The sequence below is a fragment of the Acinonyx jubatus genome, chromosome C2 (assembly GCF_027475565.1).
Source record: "Acinonyx jubatus isolate Ajub_Pintada_27869175 chromosome C2, VMU_Ajub_asm_v1.0, whole genome shotgun sequence".
Taxonomy (NCBI): Eukaryota; Metazoa; Chordata; class Mammalia; order Carnivora; family Felidae; genus Acinonyx; species Acinonyx jubatus.
The window spans coordinates 120,367,468-120,388,103 of NC_069384.1; the positions used below are offsets into that span (position 1 = coordinate 120,367,468).

Consider the following 20,636-nt stretch of genomic DNA (forward strand, 5'->3'; position numbering starts at 1 on the left):
AGATGGAGCCAACAACAAGAAAAAAAATCAACTGTCAGTGTGATGACCTTCAATCATAAATATCCAAGCTTTGATTTTCAGGTTTAGGTTTCCATTAGGAACTGTGATGGAGACAGACAAACTGGTGACAAAAGATGACCCCATCTGGGAAATCGTGAGGCAACCAAGACCAGAAAAGTTAGAGCACCCAGGGAACCACATGGAAACTAAAGACAGGTTCCCCTCTGCTTAACTCAGTTCTGCCTGCATACAAATAAATGGCTTTTAAAAGTGAAAGACATTTTTTGTCATTTCTTTATTTTCCAAGCATGGGGCAAGTATTTAAAAAAAAAAAAAAGACAAAATCTCCCTGACTTCAAATTCCAGTAGTTCAAAAACAAATAAAAGCAGGCTCCTCACTAAGAGAGCTATTAGGTTTCCAGTCCCCAGTCCGACAGGCGACACATTAACACGAAGTGCTCCAGTGTGAAGCCAAGGCTGTAGCAATCACATTCACACAAGGCAGAGGCGCTCAAGTTCCTTAGGCAGCGATCACGGGCTCTCCAGTCCGCAGTCCATGGCTAGAGGCCTGCGCCAGGCCGTGATGGCAGGCGCTAGCTAGCTGGGCAGGCTTCCACGTGGGAGTTTCTTTGTAGGACACACAGAGCAAGTGAGGACTTCCATTCTCCAGAACCAGTTATTAAATCCACGCCTATCAATACAGTCCCCCAGAGATCTTCATGTCCAGAAGGTTCTGACTATGGCAGATACAGGAAGCATGATGGTCTGGCCTTCTGCCTCAGTGCAAATCCCCCGGCCACCCTTAAGCAGCCGTGCTATTGCTCACTCAGAATTGGGTCTCTCACAGTACTGGGGGGGCTTTTAGGGCTGCTGAAACACCATTCTGAACCAGTGGTCAGGGCAGTATGCTGTCCACCAGGACCAAGAGCAGTGCCGGCAAAGCAGGTGAGTAAATACTGAGTTTACAGTCTCTTATCACACTTCCCACTAACAACCTGAGGCCAAGAGTGATAGTTAAAACATTAACAACCAGCATGTGCTTGTGAATCGAGGGCATATCTTAAACAGCGGGCAAGGCAACATCACACCTGAGTGTACCCGATCAAGATAATAAGCTCCACCCCCTGCCATGGTCAACCCTTCATAGGCCTGCCCTAGGCCCTCATGATCATAATAGGTGGCGAAGAGGCAGGTGAGCGTCTGGGAAATGTCTGCACTACCATTCAGGTACTTCACTGTGAACTTAAGCATCAAGTCCTCTGTTCCACTGGGACAGGCTATGTGTGTCTTGTCCATTCTCCTATATCCATCAACTTGGTGAGGTTGGTTGGCACCAAAAACATATTTTTAAGGAATGAGTGAATGGTAATAACAGCTACCATTTTTTTACTTTTAAAAAATGTATTTATTTTTAAATGTTTATTTCTCTTTTTTCGGAGGGGGTGGGGGGAAGACAGATGATCCCAAGCGGGCTTTGCCCTGACACCACAGAGCCTAATGCGAGGCTCAAACTCACAAACCAGAAGATCATGACCTGAGCCTAAGTTTAACGCTTAACCAACTGAGCCACCCAAGTGCCCCAACAGCTAACATTTTTAAAGCATATCATGTGCTAGGCACCGTTCCAAGTCCTCGTCATGTACGAACTCATTTTAGCCTCACAATAATAGCATCTCAATTTTTATCATCATCTCAATTTTACAAATGAAGAAACTGAGGCACAGAGTAGTTAAGTAACTTGTCCAAGTGTACAAGACTAGTAATGACAGATCCAGGATTCCAAGCCAGAATGGCTTCAGAGTCTATACTCTTCACTACTGTACTATGCTGAATACACAGGTCTTCAGGTACTCTAGTACTGGGAAGTCATCAGCAGAGAACCTCTTACGTCCACAAACCCTGAGAAATCCTTCCAGGAGGTTTCTGGTGGTGCTGATCACATGCTGGTTGTGTCTGTTTGACCTGCAGAACATTTTAAAAAAAGCCAATACCCACTTTTACCCCTAAGCAGGAGACTACCTGTAATTTTCAAATAACTATGTAGTCACATTTGGTTACCAAGCAACTGTAGCAGGAATACCTAAGTTTACATATTTCTCTTCTCAAGAGTTCTACATTCTAGGAGAAGCCTTTTGAAACACCCTGTGGTCCCGTTTCCTCATCTCTAAGATCCCAGACTTGCTGGAATGACTTAAGATCACAGGCTCAGTTGCCTATTTATATGGTAAGGTACTGGGGCACCTGGGTGGCTCAGTCAGTTGAGCATCTGACATCGGCTCAGGTCATGATCTCGCGGTTCGGGAGTTCGAGCCCCGCGTCGGGCTCTGTGCTGACAGCTCAGAGGCTGGAGCCTGCTTCAGATTCTGTGCCCCACCCCCGCTTGTGTTCTGTCTCCCTTTCAAAAATGAATAAACATAAAAAAATTTTTTTATATGGTAAGGTACTGCAAAAGCATAATAATGTATGATCATAATATTAAATATTTAATTAAATATTTCAACAAAATGACTGACTAAAGTTTCTATACTTATCTGTACTCATTAAAATTCTATACTTGCTTATACTTCTATAGAAATTCCTATTTATACCTCTGCACATTTTAGTAACAATGTTTAAAATTTAACAGTTTATTTCTGTAAGACTGTGTCCCTCCTTTATTATTTTTGAGTTTCCAGACATTTCTACCATAATAACGTTCTTCCACCTTAATCCAACTGCTTCTTTCATTTTAGAAGCATAAAGAGTTAACAAGGCAGTAACATGTTTTATTCTAACTTCAGATTCTCCCATATTAGATGACAAAATTAGCAAGCAAGAGCTTCATTTTATTTTATAGTTTATTTTATAGTTTAAAAGCTCAAAATGATATGGCTGTATCTCTGAAGGCCTAAAGTTTGGTACGGGATCCAAGAATGAGGTAGTTCTAGGAAAGTAAGCTATGGTTTTGTTAGTGGGAGAGACACAGGTCTCCTACTAATTGAGTGGTAGGACAAATAGTATTCAAACTATTTGTAAATTTGGTGTAAATTGAGTCTAACCACAAACAAGCAGAGAGGAGGGGAAGGGGGTGTCAAAACCAGGTGCAATAATTTTCATCTTCGTTTGTTTTTTAAAGCTCTGGTTTCCATGCTATTGATTACAGCTCTCTCTGAGGAAGTCGGTTACACACAGAGGCCCAGAGTGGTAAGCACATGACAAAAGGATGCCCCATAATAGAGAAACATCAATGTGTAAGTTGGGGAGGCAAGTGGGCAAACATAAACAGAATTTTAAAGTTCCTAGTTGCCAGTACTAGATGTTTGAGTCACCCCAATTCTCTTCTACCCCAGGGTACCAGCACAGAGGCAGCTCCCCGAGGTTTGCAGTACAGAAGGATGAGACTGGGCAAGGAGAGGAGGAGGGAGGGACAAAGGAAGGGAGGGCAGGTGCATGGATGACCCAGCCCAGAGCACACACTGAAGGCTACCCCTGGCTGCAGGAACTACTCCTCAAGGCCCCTCCAAGTTTTTCAATGCCTTTTCAATCACTTATCTACATCCATGCTCCTGGGACTGCTCCTCTCTTCATTACTGATTGAACTGTAACCTTCCAGAAGCCCGGGGTTTCCCTAACCAAGGCCCAAGAACCTTCACAGCAGCCTTCTGGGGGTGGAGGCTAGCAGGCTGGAGTCTGTGGTCCAGTTAAATAATCCTGACCCTCCTGCCTTTGGAACTCAGAGCAGACTCCGCAATTCATTCCCGGTTCACAGGTGCCTCCTCGTGCGTGGCTGCCTTCCAGGATCTGCAGGTTGGTGTGGGGGGGCGGCTTCAGCAGGCCCTGTTCCATCTGCCAGGCTGCCCAGCAGGTTCAAGAAGGGTGCCTGGGGGGGGGGGGTGCCTGGGTGGCTCAGTCAGTTGAGGAGCCATCTTTGGCTCAGGTCATGATCTTGAGGTTCATGAGTTTGAGCCCCACACTGGGCTCACTGCAGTCAGCGCCAAAGCTGTCAGTGCAGAGCTTGCTTGGGATCCTCTGGTCCCAGCCACCCCCCGCCCTTCCCTGCACGCGCACATGCTCTCTCAAAAATAAAATAAAAACATTTAAAAAAAAGGTCCCTGGAAGGCTGCTTCTGTCAAAAGGCCGACCATCCTACCAGAAAGCAGCTGTTGCCTCTTCTTCACCCCTAAGTGCAGCACACGGACTCTGCCAGCTGCTTCTCCTTTGCCACTCTCTTGGGCTCTCTCCCTCAGCATCGCAGGTGTGAGGTGACTCCCCAGGGCCAACCCCAGCTTAATGTCACTCAAGCCATTTCCAAAGGGGCCCAGCGCAACCCTCATTCAAAAACTTAAAATAGCTCTGCACTCTCACTGTGCTAAGTCCAGCTCTCAGCTGTCCTTCAAGGCTTTCTGGAAAGGTGAACAGTGAGCCCAACAAATCGTATTTCAGGCTACTGTGAGCTATTTTTCCTATCTCAGGGACTCTGCTGCTACTGGTAACCCCTATCCCAGAATGTGGGCATACATCCTTATCCACCAACCAAAAGCCCTGTCCCAAGGCAATGCCCTGGGGCTGAAGTCTACCCCTGCTGTTTTTCCAGGGCCCTGGATATTCTCCCATCCTTCTCCTTACCCACCTTGAGAGTAGGCACCACCGCCCTCTCTCTCCCTCCCTCCCTGTCTCACTCACAAACTGCAGGCATTAATTAAACCTCCTCTAGAAAACAGATTTTTCATCTTCAGCGGCAGGAATTCTGGGTAGGAGCCAGACTTGGGAGACTGAGACAGCCTGGGGAAGAAAGATAAGCCCATGACAACCCTTAACCCGTGGGCAGTGCTGGTTCCCACATCCAAGTAACATTCTGAATGGCAGCCTTGCGGGATTCCTGAAAAAAGGTGGCACGGGGCATTCCCACCCCCTCCGCCTCTGGTCGTATTCTTCAGGGCTGGCCTTTGACAGAGGAAGAAGAGCTGGACTTTGCTGACCTGTCAGTGGGTAACAGCCACCTCCAACAAACAGAAACCCCATCCTAAACCACCAGCCCCAACAGAGCCACAAACCACATTGCCAGAAACCTATAAGAAGCACTGCTCCCAGCTCTCCACGGGAAAGTTGGGGTGAACAGTACCCACTAGACTAAAGATGGTGCAATCTGAAGCGGCCGGCAGGGCTCTTCAAGCACTGCTTGGTCTCCCTGAGTGCTCCTTCCCATTATAGACATGGATGAGAGATGCAGCGGGGGGAGCTTCAGTCACAACTCAGGGCCCTACAGGTTAAGCTGCGAAGGCCTCACCCCTCAGCAAACAGCCTTAGCTCCCCAGAGTGCCCATCATCCCCTCACCCCAATTCTAGGCTGAGGACAGCTGATTTCCTTCACGGAAATTCTGGAGTCCCCACTGAGGTTAGAGACCCAGCTATCAGAGCCTGACCCATAAACCGAGTGCTCTCGTTCCCAAATAAACACAAAAAGGAGTCTGTCTCCAGTGACAGGATGCATTTTTTAAAAAATTGATGAATAAGGACAATATTTTGAAAACAATGCAGCACAATGGAAAAACAAGAGTTATGGACTCAGCCTAGATTCAAGAGGGGGATCCATTTTGTTTACTAGAGAAAACAGAGTACCTATCACTTAGAGGGTGCCAGGCTGCGTGCTGACAGAGATGGTTCCCCGCTGAAGGCATTCCTGGCTAGTGGGGCATCTGACAGTCAACAACTCGCCACTGAACAGCATGATGAGGACTAAGAAGGTGCCCTCAGCAATTTGTGGGCACTTAGAGGGAGCCTACCGAGCCCCAGTGTGACCTTGGGCTAATTACTCATTAATTCACTCTTCAATGCTGAAAGAATATTGAGCTAATTACTATTCAGGCCAATCAATAGAAAAACAACAACAACAACAACAACTTATGGATACTGCAAGTTTCACAAATGCTCAGAGCCTTAGGCTTCAGAGACCCAGTGACCCATCCTGTCCCTGGTGCCCCACAGCAGCCTCCCAAGCATTAGTGAGGGTGGACTGGCCAGGAGTTAATTCCTGAAAGAGAAGTATCCCCTATGTGTCCTTTCTCTGAAATACGCAATTAATTTAAAACAAGACTTAAGGAAAGCCAGGAGAAGGGATGCGGGCAGATTCAGGCACTGGCTTTTCAGGCTGTAACCAGTGCATCTCCACCCCTCTCTAGGGAACACGAGGCTTTTCAAACCATCTGCTTTGAACTCTCTTCCCACAGATGTCCAGGCTGAGCACCAACACCTCCAAGGAGAAGGAACTGTTGCCAAGCTCCGTTTGCAGTCACGTCACGTTTGTAAGCCTAGGCTGGGCATGGTCTGCTCTATACTCGGGTTCACCGGGGGCCCTCCGCATCATAGGCAACAAATGTCCCCAAGTTATGAAGCCCTCTTGAGGCCCCCTTGGCCATCCACCCCACGCTTCCCCATTTGCACCGATCTAATTTCACATCTCTCCTGATTTTACTTTTTGAAAGCCTACAAAGAATCCTTGCCTTCCCACGAAGGCACTGGCCACTCAGGCGGTGAGAGCCTCGCTCCCCGGGGGGACTCCTTTGCAGCCTCCGAACGCCCAGCGAAGCGGGAAAATATGGCTCCACGTCCTCCTGCACCGCTAATCCTTGAACCATCCACAGGTACAACTTGAAAGACCGCTGCTGCCACAAAGAAAGCAACCTGCTCTAAGCCAATTCCATTTCTGGTGTGTGACAAAGCCGGCTTCTTTATTAGATCGCTCCAGACGAGCAAAAGCAAGGCCGTGGTATCTGGAGCACGCAGCCCCAACCTTAGCACCCAGGCACGCCAGCCCGCTCGCGGAGCGGTCCCTCGGCGGGGCCCCGGGACTCCCGCAGGCGCCGGGCGCAGGCGGCTGAGGGGGTGCCAGCCTCACCCCCGAGAAAGGCCGCGGAGAAGTTGCCGCCGCCTTCTCACCTGGAGACCAGCAGGTTCGAAGCGCCGCGGGAACCGGCATCCTGGGAGGTCCAGCTGGGGCTGGAATTAGGCGCAGGAGCGCGGGCGCCGGGCGGGAGCTGGTTGGAGGGGCGGGGACGCGGTGGAGGAAGGCGGGGCCGGAGGGGCGCGGGGCTGGAGGTGGAGAAGCCCGAGGCAGCGGGTTTGAGGGAGGTGGGGGCGAGGGCTCGGGAGAGGGCGCCGCAATCCTTGGCAGAGTTAGAGGGTTAGAGGGTGCTGAGGCTTGGAGACAGGGGCGGCGGGGCGGAGGCCGGGGTGGCCTGGGGGAGAAACAGCGAGTCGGGGGCTGGGGTTTGGGGAAGGAGCGGGAATGGAGGAGGAAGCTCAGTCGGGGGGTTCAGACCCGGTGCTCTGAAGCCCGCCCAGCCCCTCTCTCCCACCGGAGACTCAGTCCCGTCGTCCCGGCCTGGGCGCGTCCCGAGGATCCCCTTGGGCTCTCAACCCTGGGACGCCTGTCCGCTTCGAGCCTCTGCGCCGCTCAGCCCAAAAGACAATCAGCAGGGCCCCGGACCATTCCCACTCACCGTCCATGGTCCCGGCCCGGCTCCGGCCCCGGCTCCGCCGCTGCGCGCCCGGTTCGGCGCTCGCCGCCTGCTCAGCCCTTTGCTGGAGGAGGCGAGGGCTGCGTGCACCGACCTCGGGGCAGCACAGCATGCCGCAGCGCCCCCTGCTGGCCCCGCCCCACGCCGGGCTCGGCCCGCCCCGCGCCGGGCGCCCTCGAGCTCCGCCCCGGAGACGCCGATGCGGGGCGGCCCCCGGCAGGGAGAAGCGCGCGGAAGGGGTTGCGGAGGGGATGCTGACCCTGGAGGGCCAAAGAGCCCCCAGAGACAGGCCAGTCCACCAAGCTTCCGGCGTGCCTAAGCCACAGTCACGGGCACCGTGAGTGTACTGGGACCGCAGCCACATGCACACAGAGTCGCCGCGCGCCTCACAAAGCCGGACTTGGGATCAGACTACGCGGACGCACGCCTAGCCCGGGGTACACAGACTCGCCCCGGGTCCTAGTGTGGGTGCTTTTGGGCCTTGTGCCTGGCTAGGCACCGCCCCGATCCCGGTGCTGGGTTGGGCACGCGTGTTTGGGATCCTCCACCGCCGGGTCACTGCTGACGCGTGGACCCAAACCCACGGTTCTCGCCACCATGCCCCCGCCTCGTTCAGCCTTCCTCACGTTTCTCTTCCGGCACCGACCACATCCGGCCCTGTAGGTCAACTCTAGACCTGTGGCTGCTGGGTCTCAGGATGGCCTGCAGGCGTCCCGCAAGGCCTCTCTCTCACCCTCTCCGAACCCCGTGGCTTCCTAGGAGAGAGCTACTTGAAACTGATCTGTAACGCGCTGTTAGCCTCAAGGCATGCGGTTGAACTTGATGTGATAATGCATTCGTGGGGTCATTTCTTCCAATGTTGGCTTCCAGCTGGAGGGAATTTCTACACGATTTCTCTGTGGGTGATGATCTCACCAACTGTGACTGTCAGGCTTTTGGTGCCAGTGACCCCGGTGTGCCCTAGCATAACTGGCCTTGAGCAAAATAGACACTGCTGTTTAACTATTTACTTTTGAGATGCACTTTCTGGAGGAGCTCATCACTTCGCCTCTTCTTTCACTCGTGTATTGAGGGCTCCTAAGTCCACAGTTCACCCAGATATCTTACCCATGTTACTGCCTGCTCTCTGGTTTTCTGCCTAGAACTTCCTATCTCACATCACCACTTCCTGCACCAAAGTCTTCTGTTCCAAGCTCTCAACCCCATCTACCTGTGTGGTCTCACCTTTCCATTCCCCTAGCCACTTAGGATGCCTTCCTCCCCTGAAGGCATTCTTCTCACCCTAGTCCTGTGATGCCCTGCTGTCCTGAGCTCCTTCCTGCCCTGACTGACACAACCCCTCCCAGTCATGAACCCGGGAGCGTGTACTGCTCACCACAAAATCTTTTCACTGTGCCTTCTCACTCTCCTCTGGCTCTCAGCCCACCCGTTCCACCTAACACTTCTTCTTTGGTCTACAGGCTCCTCCTTCTGACTGTCCTCCCATTGATTCCAGGCTCCACCTCTTTGCTGGCCTGCCTCTCTATACCTTACTTGGGTTAGAGCCCTTTCTGCTGTCAATGACAGATAATGCAATTCTCACTTGCTTAAACAAAGAAAGACTTTGGTTGACTTATGCGAATGAAAAGCCCAGGGCACTTCTGCCTCGTGTCTGGACTTATTTCCAGAGACTAAAGACTCCAGAGACTCTCCATCAGTCAGCTTTGCTTCTTTCCACAAGGAGACCCCAGCAGCCCGAGGCTCACAACCTCACAGCCGCAAGTCCGGCAGAGAAATAACTTCTTTTTGCCAGCCATACCAACAAGCCCTGGGCCTGACTCCGATTGCCAGGAGTCGGTCACCTGTCCATCCTGTTCTCCCAGCCACTGTGGGAAGTTGGTTTCCTCTCTCTTTCAGCTACCTTCTCACCCCCCACAAGGAACATGTGGGTGCTTCTGGATACTTTCTCTGTCACAGGAGGACTAAGGGTGACTCGGGCATCTTCTGGAGCCATTTCCCATTAAATATGTCACACAACCACTTCACTTTGTTACAGCCCTCCTGTGTTGGCACAGGGCATTCTGGGGCAGAGTTCCAAACAGGAAGTGGGCACTGGCTCTATTCGCTTTCAGCTTTCTTCTCAACCTGCTGGGATTTCTGTTGTACTCTACCCCTTCCTAGGCCAAGACATGGCACAGAGGTGGCTTCGGGCCCCTCAGGGAACTGGGCATCATACTCTTCCCTAGACCCATCCTCTCCAGTCTCTTTGCTCACATTGCCATTTCCCTGAGGGCTTCTATGCTACCTTCCATTCTGGAGGAGGTATCCCCCTCCTCGTCCCTATGGACTTTAGGTTCAGAGTGGTATCCACGCTGCCCTGCTTCTAGGACAATAAAACCTCATGGCTGAGCCACAAGGAAGAAGGGTCTATAAGGAAAGAAAAAGGAAAGGCTCCTATGGGGAAAAAAAAAAAATATATATATATATATATATATATATATATATATATATATATGGGGAAGCATCCCAAGACTACTATCCCCATTAAACCTCTTTCCTCTGTGGTTATTGAGGAGATAAGATGTCATCAGCCTGAAGCTGTCAGTGGTCATCTAGCCAGCACCTAGGAAGGCTGTGCCAGAAACTTAGCTGACACAGAGGGAGGCAGAATTGAATGACAGGTGGCTTTCTGTCATGCCTGAAACCAGGACCTGGATTTGTCAAGTACATTGTTCAATAAATCCCCTACTTCCCCCAAACAAATTAGAATTGGGTTTTTTTCTGTCACTGGCAAGCAAGAGAGTCCTTAGTACTACAAGCCCATAGCACAGTGCGTGGCACATTGGTTCCTACAAAATAGGAACTGTCACCATCATTATTCATCTGATAGAGGAACAAGTGATACCCATCGATAACCATAAAACAGAGTAGAAATGAAAACGTGCAGTGCCATCAGCTCACAACCTTGGTCTCAGCTTCTTTTCTCAGCCTGTTCCTTTGTCCTTTCCACACACATTTTGGCCTCCAGGGAAACTATCAAAATTCAGTGAAAGCTGAACCCGTGCAACCTATAAAAACAGTCCCAGGCTCACCCAAGTTATGAATATTCTGCTAGGCAGCTGCCATTTGCTGCCATTTCACACAATCAATCCCTGCCTAGACCAGGAGCAGCTGGGAGCAGGTGCCCATCTTCAATTCAGTTTCAATTCATTAAGCAAAAATTGAACAAATATTTGTCCAGCCTTCTTTGTCTTGCACTGCAGACTTAGAGAAACAATGGGCCACTGCCTCACCCAATGGAACCCTATGACGGGAGGCAGACAAGTTGTGGAGAGCAGAAACCGATGTAACATAATACCAGGGAGTCCTCTAGAGGAGGAGGTAGTGTGGTTTGTTTGCACCAGGTTCCAAGTTCCAAAGGTCTGCTGCCTGCAATCCTGCCTGACAACAGAATTATACATCCACACAAAAGATTTCATTTGTGCCCACCATAATATCTAGGTTATAAATACTATTTATAAATTCCACTTATCATGGGTTTTGGTTTTCTGATTATTAAAGGAGTGCCCATTCACTGTAGAAACTTGCAAAAAAATACGCAGTACACAAAAATAAGCATTAAGATAAAAATGATGCATAATATATTTTATTATTACAGTCCAGAATATCAAACTAAGCTATAAAGAGAGAAGATTGCCCCATGCAAGTTTCCACCTCACTGCTGGCAACCCTGGGGCCTCAGGAGATAAGTATCTTACAGAAGGCTGAAGGTTATTTCAGGGGTTCTTGCAAAAATGTACTCTCCCTATAACACATGCATATTTTGAAAAAATGCAGTGGGAGCCTCTCAGCTTCAGGGTGGTCTGTTCTCTATTATTTATGTATGCATGATTCATTTTACTTACCACCAGCTGCCATCCCTTCTCCCCACCACAGTTTTATTATATAAGCCCCTTCCCCTCCTGAGAGCAACTAGGGAGGGCAAATTCATTTTACCGTCTATCTGGTTAAAATTTAATCAGAGAGGCAAATCTGGAAGAACAGAACACAAATGACCACGTTAAATAAAACTAAGAGATGGCTCTGAACCTGACCTAGAGCCAAAAAAGATCACAAAGAACCGAAGTAATTTGCTGAATCACAGATCTAAGTATTCATTTTCGTCCTCTAAATTCTGAGCTCAACTAAAAGAGGTTTCTAAGAAAAAAGAGACAGACAAGCACTGGATGAACTCACACGAATCCCATTTAGAAATCCTAAAGGGACAACAAAAGATTCTGGCAATCTATTTCATCTGCCACAGTACCTGGCACATACTTTATGAATATTGGATGGATGGATGAATGGACCTACAGTCCCTCCCTCTCAGTTAGAAGCCAATCAGAAAGGGGGCGAGAGAAAGTGGGAACCTGGTGGACCTTTCTGCAGTTTCATGGCCTCTTGGGAGACCAGAACTGGGGTTCATGTTCATGAGAGAGGTGGGACCCACTTAACACTCCAGACTTCCAGTTAGGACCCAAAACAGAAAAGATAGAAGCTAGAAAACTTTAAAATGCCAAAAGAAAGTCATTGCCAATGCAGAATTCTGTGCCCAGAGGAAACGGGACAGAGGACAGTCAGCTTGTCCAAAATCAATCGTAGTGAGATAAGGGGAGATCCAGGACTAGAACCTGGGCTTCCTCAACATTTCAGGGCCCTTTTCACTGAACTAAGATGTTTTCTTTCCTATCTCTCTATTTTTTAAACCACTGCATGAAAAGGAAACAAACTCAGTATTATCCAGAGAGGAGCTGAACAAATTTATCTTCTAGTGAGTTTGAATTTTTTCGGAAATTGCATTCCAAAGCCCATTGGGGTCACCCATACTCTCAGTGTACTCAGGTTACTTACATTTTTTAACCCGGGCTCAGATGACCTGAGTTCTGAGATTCTTTGCCTCCAGCCCAGACCTCTGTTGTGCAGCAGACAAGAACATCCAACTGCTTGCTCACAAACTCCATCATATTAAAACTGAACACTTTGATGTTTAATGTGGTGTTTCCCATCTTAGGGAATTGCACATAACCCACCTTCCCTAGTCTGGAAACCAGAGATTGGGAGACATCTCTCTCTCCCTCAACCCCCACATCTACCTTTCCCAACTCTTGTTAATCATACCCTGTGTAAATATTCCCCCAGTTTGCCCACTTTGGTTCTCCCCATCACCGCCATTGTCCAAACAAATGATCTACTCTCTATCACAAGAGAGTAGCTTGCATTTTCTAGAATTTTATATAAATGCAATCACACAGAATGCGTCCTTTTTGTTTTGTTGCTGGCTTTTTTCACTCAGCATAATTAGTTTGACATTGATCCATTCTGATGTATGTATCGATTTGTTCTTTTTCTTGCTGAATATTATTCCGTTAAAAAAAATTATTCCATTTTAGGGGCCCCTGAGTGGCTCAGTCAGTTAAGCATCTGACTTCAGCTCAGGTCATGATCTCATGATTCGTGAGTTCGAGCCCCCAATTGGGCCCTGTGCTAACAGCTCAGAGCCTGGAGCCTGCTTCCGATTCTGTGTCTCTCTCTCTCTCTCTCTCTCTCTCTGCCCCTCCCCCCTCTCAAAAATAAATAAATAAACATTTTAAAAAATCTTTAAAAAGAAAAAGGAAGTTATTCCGTTTTAAAGATATACCACAGTTTGCTTATCGGTTCACCTGTTGATGGACATCTGGGTTGTTCCCAGTTTGGGCTATTCCAAATGAACCTGCTATGGACATTTGTGTACAAGACTTGGTACTTGTCCTAGTGAGCACATGCTTTTGTCGCTTTTAGGTAACTATCTTTGAGTGGCATGGCTGGGTTATCGGGTAGGCATATGTTAAATTTTTTTTTAGACTTTATTTTTAAGTAATCTCCACACCCAACGTGGGACTTAAATTTACAACCCCGAGATCAAGAGTCGCATGCTCTACTGACTGAGCCACTCAGGTGCCCCTATGTTTAACATTTTAAGAAACTGCCAAGTTGTTTTCTAGAGTGAATATATCATTTTACATTCTCTCAGGCAGTGTATGAAAATTCCTGTTGCTCCATATTCTTACACCTGATACATATGGTCAGTACTTTAAATTTTAGCCATGCTGGTGGGTGTGTGGTAGTATCTCACTGTGGTCTAAATGCGCGTATTTCACTACAGTTTAATGATGGTGAGCATCTTTGCATGTGCTTATTTGCCATCTGTATATCTTCCTTGGTGAAGTATCTGTTCAAACCTTTTAACTATTTAATTGGGTTGTTTGTATTATTATTATTGAGTCGTGAGTGTTCTTTATATATTTTAGACACAAGTCTTTGTCAGACGTCCGCTGCGCAAATAATTTCTCCCAGCCTACTGTTTGCATTTTTATTTTCATGACAATGTTTTTTTAAGGTGTTTTTTTTCCCCCCTTTGGAGGGTGGAGAGAGGCAGAGAGAGAGAATCCCAAGCAGTCTCCCACTGTCAGTGCAGAGCCCGATGTGGGGCTCAATCTCACAAACTCTGAGATCATGAGTTGAGCTGAAATCCAGAGTTTGACACTTAACCCACTGAGCCACCCAGATGCCCCACAATGTTTTTTGAAGAGCAAAATTTTTAACATTGATGAAGCTTAATTTGTTGATTTTTGACTTCTACAGTTCTTGACTTTTGTGTTCTCTTTAAGAAATCTTTGCCAAACCCAGCAGCAGTAGGATTTTCTTATAACTTCTCCAGAAGTTTTAGCTCTTATATTTAGGTCTATGATCCATTTCAAGTTAATTTTTGTATAGAGTGTGAGGTCAGGGTGGAGGTCCAAGTTTTTGCGTATGATTTCCAATTGTTTTGTCATCATGTGTAGACATCATCCTTTCCCTGTTGATTTGCCTGGGCACCTTTGTTGCAAATCAATTGGTTTATATGTCCTTGTCTCTTCGTGACCCCTCTAATCTGTTCCATTAATCTATATGTCTATCTTTATGGCAATACCACATGGTCTTCATTATAGTGGCTTTATAATAAATCATAATACCAGGTAGCACAAACTTCTGATTTTGTTCTTTTTCAGAATCGTGTTGTTTTAGGTCGTTCACATTTCCAAAATTTTAGAATCATCTTGTGAATTTCTACAAAACACTTGCTGGGAATTTGATTGGGATTGCAACAAATCTATAGATCACTTTGGGAAAGTTAAAGAACTTAACAATATTAAGTCTTCTGAAATATGTACACCCTATATTTCTATTTGTTTCGGTCTTCTTTACTTTCTCTTACAATGTTTTATTGTTTTCATTGTACAGGTATTACACATTTTTTGAAGTTTATTTATTTATTTTGAGAGAGGTAGAGAAAGAATCCCAAGCAGGCTCTGTGCTGACAGCCCGATGTGGGGATCGAACGCTTGAACTGTGAGATCATGATCTGAGCCAAAATCAAGAGTTGGATGCTTAATCGACTGAGCCACCCAGCCTCCCCCAGGTGTTACACATTTTTAAAAAATTTATCCCCAATGGTTCCATATTTTTGATGCTGTTATAAATGGTGTTGTTTTAAAAATGTCCAAATGTTCATTGGTAGTTGATATAAATACAATTGATTTTTATATATTGCTCTTGTATCCTGAAAACTTGCTAATCTCATTTATTAGTTCTAACAGCTTTTTGGTAGATCCATTTAAGATTTTCTATGAAGATGATTATGTCATGTGTGAATAAAGACAGTTTTTCTTCTTCCTTTCCAACTCTATGCTTTTTAAATCTCTTGTTCTTACTGTACTGGTTTAAACTTCTAGTAAAATGCTAAACAAGAGGAGTGGAAATATTTATGATTTTAAAGGGTTTTTGAGTCTTTCACCATTAAGTATGATGTTAGCTAGGGGCTTTTCATAGTTTCCTTTTTATCAGGGTGAAGATGTTCCCTTCTATTTCTAATTTGCTGAGAATTGTTGCCAATAATGGATGTTGGATTCTGTCAGATTCTTTTTATCCATCTATTGAGATGACCATACAATTTTTTCTCTCTTCTCTGTTAATATAGTGAATTATACTTTTTTTTTAAAGAGAGAGAAAGGAAAAGTGGGGAAAAGAGACAGGGGGAGAGAGAGGGAGAGAGAGAGAGAGAGAGAGAGAGAGAGAGAGAGAGAGAGAGAATCTCAAGTAGGCTCCACACTTAGCATGGAAACTGATGTGGGGCTCCATACCACAACCCTAGAATCATGACCTGAGCCAAAATCAAGAGTCAGATGCTCAACCAACTGAGCCACGCAGGTGCCCCTATACTCATTATTTTTAAATGTTAAACCAACCTTGGAGTCCTGGGATAATATCCACTTGATCACGATACATTATCCTTTTTATACATTGCTGGATTTGATTAGCTAAAATTTTGTTTTAAATGTTTGCATCTGGGGCACCTAGGTGGCTCAGTCGGTTGAGCATTCGACTTTGGCTCAGGTCATGATCTCACAGTTTGTGAGTTTGAGCCCCACATTGGGCTTGCTGCTGTCAGTGCAGAGCCTGTTTTAGATTCTCTGTCCCCCTCTCTCTCTCTGCCCCTTTCCCTCTCATTCTTCTCTCTCAAAAATAAATAAATGTTTAAAAATTAAAAAAAATTAAATGTTTGCATCTATGTTCATGAGTGATATTAATAATTTTCTTGTGAAATAATTTTCTGTTTCTGATGTCAGGCCAATGCTGGCTTCATAGAATGAGTTGGGAAGTGTTCATTCCTATTTTGGTTTCTGGAAAATTTTGTGTAAAACAGGTGTTATTCCTTCCTTAAATATTTGGTAGATATCACCATGAAAGGCATGTAGATCTAGAGTTTCCTTTATGGGATTTTTTTTAACCATGAATTTGATTTCATAAGTAGATATGACTGTGCAAAATATCTATTCTTTTCCAGTGAGATTCAGTAGTTTGTGTCTTTGAAGTAATTTGTCAATTTCATCTAAGTTGTCAAAAATATTAGCATAAAGCTGTTCACAATATTCCCTTCATATCTTTTTAATATCTGTAGGATCTGTAATGATTTCTCCTCTCTCATTCCTGTTGTTGGTAGTTTGTTTCTGTATTTTGTCTATCTCTTCTCTCTGCTAGAGTTTATCAATATTATTGAGCATTTCAAAAATGATCTTTTGCTTTCATTGGTTTTCTCTTGGTTTTCTGTTTTATTCATTTCTACTCTTACACTTATTATTTACTTTCTTATTTACTTTGCTCCTTTTCCCCCTGATTACTTAAGGTAAAATTTTAGGTCTCTGATTTAAGACTTTCCTTATATTCTAATACAGGCTTTTAGTGGCACAAATTTCCTTTTAATCATTGCTTTAACTGTGTTTCACAAATTCTGATGTGTTGTTTTCATTTATATTCAGTTCAAAATACTTTCTGATTGTTCTTTGAGCCATGGGTTATTTAATAGTCTGTTTCATTTCTGAATATGTGGGGATTTTCCAGCTATATTTCTGTTATTGAATTCTAATTTTACTCCATTGTGGTCAGAGAACCTACTTTGTAGGCTTTGATTCTTAAGAAATTTATTGGGACCTATTTATGGCCCATAATATAGTTTAACTTGATAATGTTCTGGAAAAGAATGTCCCTACTGCTGTTGTTGTGTAGAGTGTCCTATAAATATGAATTAAGTCAAGCTGATTGACTGAATTAAGTCAGCTGATTTCCAATCCTCACTGATTTTCTATTTGTTCTATCACTTATTAAAAAAATTTTTTTAAATGTTTATTTAGTTTTGAGAGACAGAAAGAGAGATAGAACCCGAGTGAGGAAGGGGCAGAGAGAGAGGGAGACACAGAATCTGAAGCAGGGTCCAGGCTCTGAGCTGTCAGCACAGAGCCCAACACGGGGCTCAAACCCACAAACCGTGAGATCATGACCTGAGCCGAAGTTGGACACTTAACCGACTGAGCCACCCAGGTGCCCCTGTTCTATCACTTATTGAATGAGAGGTTGCATCTACCATAATTACATACTTGTTTCTTTCTCCTTTCACTTCTATTAATTTTTACTTCGTGTATTTTTAAGCTGTTATTAGATGCATACATGTTTTGGATTGTTATGGGCACTTGATAGATTGTCCCTTTATTATGAAAACACTTTCTCTATCCCTTCAAATATTCTTTGATCTGAAATCTACTTCATCTGATATTAACACAACCACTCCAGCTTTCTTTTGGTTAGTATGGTACATCCTTTTCTATCCTTTTTCCTGTAATCTATTGATGTCTTTATATTTAAAGTAGGTTTTTGGTAAGCATCATAAAGTTGTATGTTCCTTTTTTATTCAATCTGACATTCTGCCTTCTGTTTGAAGTGTTTAAACTATTTTAATTTAATGAGATTAATAATTTGGTTGGGTTTAATGCTACCATTTTACTATTTGCTTTTTATTTGTACCATTCCATTTTTTGTTTCTTCATCTTGCCAATTGAGTATGGAGCTGCTCCCTCACTGCACAGAGCATCCAACATATTCTCACACATCTTACAGGAAGCAAAACAGTTCTGACTTGTTCCTTCCTCCCCTGCCCCCTTCTCCCTATCCATCATACCTGGCTTCAACACCTTATCCCATTCCTTTGGACCCTTCCTGGGTTGAAAAATTATCCAAAGTAGAAAAGTTGAGTTGCGCCATAGGTTGGGGTGGGAAGCAGGCCTGGGATCACTGGGGTGCTTTCTACTGTCCTGGATCTCCTTTGGAAGAGTGAGAGGCCAGTATAATAGCAGTGTGGAGGGGTTGGCAAAGAATGGAGTGGTTGCAGGAAGGCTTCAATTCTCATTCATTCATTTGTTGAGTGTTAGGGCATGCCCAGCACTGTGTTGAGCACCTCTAAGACAACAGTGGGTCATCACTGCCTGAGCAGGTTCAAAGGCCTGTCTGGTCAAACAAGCAACAGATCACAATGTGATCACTGCAGGTTCACCAAGAAGAAATGTAATCCTATTTCATGTAAGGGATGAAAGTAATGGCTAGAGAGGTCCTGTGGCATGCTCAAGGTGACCCAGCAATTTGGAGTTAGAGTTTATATAAAATTAAGACCCAGGGCAGGTTTTCACCCACTGTCTTAGGCCTCTCATCCATGCAGCCCAACCCTGCACACCAAGAATCCCCTCACAGGTCAGAACTGTCCAATGTGCACATCATGACATCACGGTTCTTCACCGTTTAAGTCCCAGGTCCTTGAGCAGGGTCTGTCCCACCCAGAGCTCAGTCCCACATGGCTCCTTATGCCTGGAGGGGCTGGAACTTGTCACGCAGTGGACACATCAATCCTTCAGACAGCAATGTCTCTGAATCCCCCAGAGTGCCTTGCATGTGCCTGGCAATCAATAAACGTCTGCTGATCAAGTCTCTGTTAATGAATGGCGACGACTTCATCAGTGAATATTGATGGATTTGAGACTCCTGCTCACTCTGGATGATAAGCCAGGGCTTTTGCCAAAGGAGACAGAAAAGGATTCCCAGTAAGCTGGATGTGTTCCAATTCCCTACATGGACAAATCTGTAATCGACTCAGGGGAAGTGGGGCTCTCTCTGTTGTCATGGCGATTCTTAAAAAAAAACTTCTTTAACAGCATGCCAGACATCAAGACTCTGAAGTAATGGCCCTTTTAAAACAGAATCATATTAATAATATCTACCTTACTGAACAATATATTTCTTTCTTTCTTTTTATTAGATGCATTATTAACTTGGCTCGCAGCAAGGCCTCATAAATGCAAAGTAACCATTCAAGGACACCACTTCCAGCTTGTAATGTATAAGGATGCAACTGACCAATTCCAGGGATCCTCGTGGATAAGGAATAAACTCTGTGAATGGTGAGTTTCAGATTATAGATTCTTGAAGGGTCTGGGTTGTGTGTGGGTCACTTCTCTTGGGTGAATCTTCAAAGCCTGGGGCAGCTCATGCAGGCAAGCAGACCAGCTGGTCACAGAACATCAGAGGGAAGTTGGGAAAAGGATAAGTAAATTTCACAGAAGTTCTACATTGTGCAAGAAATAAATTGCAAGAATCTTGAATCTTACAGCTTTCCTTCCCCAGTGTCAATTTGTACATTGGATTAAAAATATTCAGTGTTTATTGAGCAAGTAATGTGGCACATAGACTCTAAAATAGTCCCCAATGATCTCCACCTCCTAGTATTCATACCCTTGTATAACCCCCTCACTTTGAACGTGAGCAGGACTTGTGAGTTGCTTTTAACCAATATGGCAAAGGTGACAAGACGATGCTTCTGTGATTATATTACATAACACGTAACTTCTGTTTTGCTAACTGACTCTTTCCCTTGATCACTTTGATGAAGCAAGATGCCATATTGTGAGCTAAGCTGTGGATAGACCCTCTGGCAAGCAACTGAGGGCAGACTCCAGACAATACCCAGAAAGGAACTGAAACTCTGAGTCCAACAACCCAAAGGAACTGAATCCTCGCAACAACCATATGAGCTTGGAGGTAGATTCTTCCCCAATCAGATCTTCAGATAAGAATCCAACTCCTAGCCAACTCCTTAATTGCAGCCTCATGAGAAGTCCCAAAGCAGAGGACTCAGCTAAGCCATGCCTGGATTCTTGATTCACACAAACTCTGAGGTAATAGATGTGTGTTGTTTTAAGCCACTACCTTTGTGTATGCAGCAACAGATAACTAATAAAAACACCTACTGATGTTCTAAGTGCCATGTACACACCAGTGAAAAAGACAGACAATTCTCTGCCTTTGTGGATGTTCCCTCCTAGTTGAGGAGACACATAATAAATAAATTAATAAGTTATTGCCATGAAGAGAAAAAAATCAGGGTGAGGGACTAGAACAGGAGGTGGATAGTATTTTAAACATTTTTTTTTTTAAAAAGTAATCTCTATACTGCATGTGAGGCTTGAACTCACAACCCCGAGATCAAGAGCCACATGCTCCACCAACGGAACCAGCCAGGAGCCCCATGGATGGTATTTTAGATGGGGCTGGTGAAGAAAGTTCTCTGTGCAGAGAAAGCATTTGATCAGAGAACTGAAGAAGTGGGAATATCAGGAGGAAGAGCATGCCAGGCAGAAGGAATGGCAAGTCCCAAGGTCCTGGGGTGGGATCAAGTTTGGCAAGTCGAATTCCTTGGTAGAAGGGTTATTGTAAGAGCTGAGCTTA

At 45.4% G+C, this 20,636-nt stretch overlaps 1 protein-coding gene and 1 long non-coding RNA gene across 5 annotated transcripts in view; one reads left to right on the top strand and one right to left on the bottom strand.

Annotated features, from left to right (window-relative positions):
- PXYLP1 (2-phosphoxylose phosphatase 1) overlaps positions 1–7,634 on the bottom strand; it is a 71,089-nt gene extending 63,455 nt beyond the window's left edge. The window contains exon 1 of one of the 3 annotated variants that reach the window (XM_027061721.2): positions 7,479–7,634. The gene's annotated coding sequence lies outside the window, so the exon portion shown is untranslated. Of the gene's footprint in view, positions 1–6,915; positions 7,057–7,478 lie in introns of those variants that run through there. The other 2 variants (XM_053221383.1, XM_027061722.2) reach the window with 2 other exon arrangements.
- A 5-nt stretch (positions 7,635–7,639) lies between these two features.
- On the top strand, positions 7,640–20,169 carry LOC106985001 (uncharacterized). Of its 2 annotated transcripts, XR_008297966.1 has the most exons (4): positions 7,640–7,833; positions 14,775–14,952; positions 19,171–19,312; positions 19,801–20,169. It is a non-coding gene; the product is annotated as an uncharacterized LOC106985001 (long non-coding RNA). The 2 variants fall into 2 exon arrangements; XR_001431807.3 differs by lacking the exon at positions 14,775–14,952 and having other exon boundaries at positions 7,650–7,833.
- Positions 20,170–20,636: the final 467 nt, after the last annotated feature.